The sequence below is a fragment of the Odontesthes bonariensis genome, chromosome 5 (assembly GCF_027942865.1).
Source record: "Odontesthes bonariensis isolate fOdoBon6 chromosome 5, fOdoBon6.hap1, whole genome shotgun sequence".
Taxonomy (NCBI): Eukaryota; Metazoa; Chordata; class Actinopteri; order Atheriniformes; family Atherinopsidae; genus Odontesthes; species Odontesthes bonariensis.
In genome coordinates this window covers 7,737,982-7,740,259 of record NC_134510.1, presented here as the reverse complement: position 1 = coordinate 7,740,259, position 2,278 = coordinate 7,737,982, and positions in this window count along the sequence as shown.

Below are 2,278 nucleotides of genomic sequence, written 5' to 3'. Positions count from 1 at the left end.
CTCCCGAAGTTTAACAGCAGTTGATGGTCCGTTACTGCCCCCCTGTGGATGTAAGCCTTCACTCCACCCTGAGGAGTTCTGCATTTATCCAAACCCCCAGGCCGTAATTTCTTCAGTGTGAGCTTTTGTCATGGGGACTGTCTGGGTGAAAAGCATTTATTCCTTTTTTTTTTACGTACACTGATACATAAGAAAAAAGATAAGTAGGATATTATTAGTAGGATTATTTTATGAATAATTATGATAACAATTAATTGAATTCCAATTGTCTTGAATTGGACTTTATTATCTAAGTGCCTTGAGATGACATTTGTTGTATTTGGCGCTATATAAATAAAAATTAATTGAATTGAATTGAATATTCTGAACACTCTTTACAGCTGCTTTAATCTTTCCTTCTGTCACCATCCCTGATGTGACAAATATTTCCCTCAGGATATCATTACAGGTCCATTGCCTCCTGTTATTGACAATGTTCACATACAGTAAAACTATGGGGTGTCTGGTGCTATTTCTTTTTTCTTTGTTTTTTTTAAGTGAAAAAAAAGGGTAAACAGAACAAGTAATAAAACACAAATGAGATGGGAGTAAGGGGTATCAGTCACAAGTGTTTGGAATGTATGATAAAGAATACTGTTGCTTGAGTGTGTGGATGAGTAAAATGTATGAGGTTAGGAGCAAAATTGTATGTAGAATAAAAGATAATAAAGAAAAACTAATAAAAAATTGAAAAAGAAAGAAAGTAAGATAACATAACAGATCAACTAAAAAATGATAATAACAAGAACGTTAATGCTTTTAAGACATCCCTTGTCAGGTTGGGGGCACAGGCTCACGGGCAGCAAGTGCAGGGCTCTGAGAAGAGGAGGGGTCCAGGTTGCTTCAAAATAATGAGTTTGGTTTTGGAGAGCTGCTGAGAGCTTTTCCATAGATATGTATTCTGTAAGGACATTTAACCAGTGTGATGTGCTGAGTTTGTGTCTTTTTTTCCAGCTCCTGGGTATGGTCTTTTTGGCAGTGGTTAGGGCTATAAATATTGGTTTGTTATTGGTGGGTGCTTGGTTAATTACTGTGAGGTCTCCAAGTAATCAGAGTGAGGGGGATAATTGAAGGGTGCATCCCAAGAGATCTGACATTTTTTCATTGACCCCCTCCCAGAAGGTTTGCACTGGGGGGGCAGAGATAGTAATCGTCTGCAGTATTTAGTGTGCATGATGAGCAAATGTCTGTGTCTATGAGTCCCATTTCGTGTTTTTTATGTGCGGTGAGGTGAGTTCTGGATGATTTTATAGTGTATTAGCTGTATTTTTGTATTTTTTGACATTGTGAAGGTGTTCCGGCAGATTTGTGACCAGTAATCAGCAATGGGACTGACCAGTAGGTCATTTTCCCATTTTTGTATGGGAAGTGATACGGTTGTGTCTTGGTTTAGTAATAGACTATAAAGTTTGGATAGTAGTTTCTTTGTGTTTTTAATCTCTTATAATTCTTTTGTCAGTTCTGGGGGTTGGAGGTTATTATTGGTTATATTGATTTTGGCTTTGAGAACTGATTTTAATTGAAAATACTGAAGATACTGGTCAGTCCCAATGCTATAGGTGTGAATGAGATTTTCAAATGAGATTAGTTTGTCATTATGGAAGATTTGGTGTAAGTGTGTGATTCCTTTTTCTTTCCAGGTGATGAAGTCTACTGTTTGATGGACTTCCTGGTGGTGGCTGCTGGCCCACGGAGTACTTAAGCTCCAGTCTGCTCTCTTGTTGCCAGGTCATTGGTCATCCATATGTGGTACAAATCTGACCTACTCTTGAGTATTAGCTCTTGAGAGTTTTTTGAGTAACTGAGTCTGTGTTTTCGCTTGCATTTCCTCAGAAGTCTTTCCATACGTGGAATTTGCTATCATGTTGGGTCACAGAGGGACAGCCGAATGGAGCCACCTCTGCCACTGTCACTGCATGAGCCTTGTCCCAGGAAAAGTCAGTCTTTGTTTAATCACTTCTAAGAGGATAAGTCACGTTGGGGAATTCTTTATACCTGGACTTACCGGTGTGTCTTCCTGCAGGTCCTGAATTTGCTTCTTGAGTCTCCTTTTGGACTTAAGTTAATCTTTTTTTTTTTTTTAACAGAACATGGGGTGTTCTATTATACACATAAACATAAAGAAAAAAAACATTAGTGTACAGGTGCATAAACTCATAATACTGAGAAATGTAAGCAAAAGAGGGAGTTTTGAGGAAATGTACCTCCTTCACCTCTCCCATATTCCCTCAAATGTGCA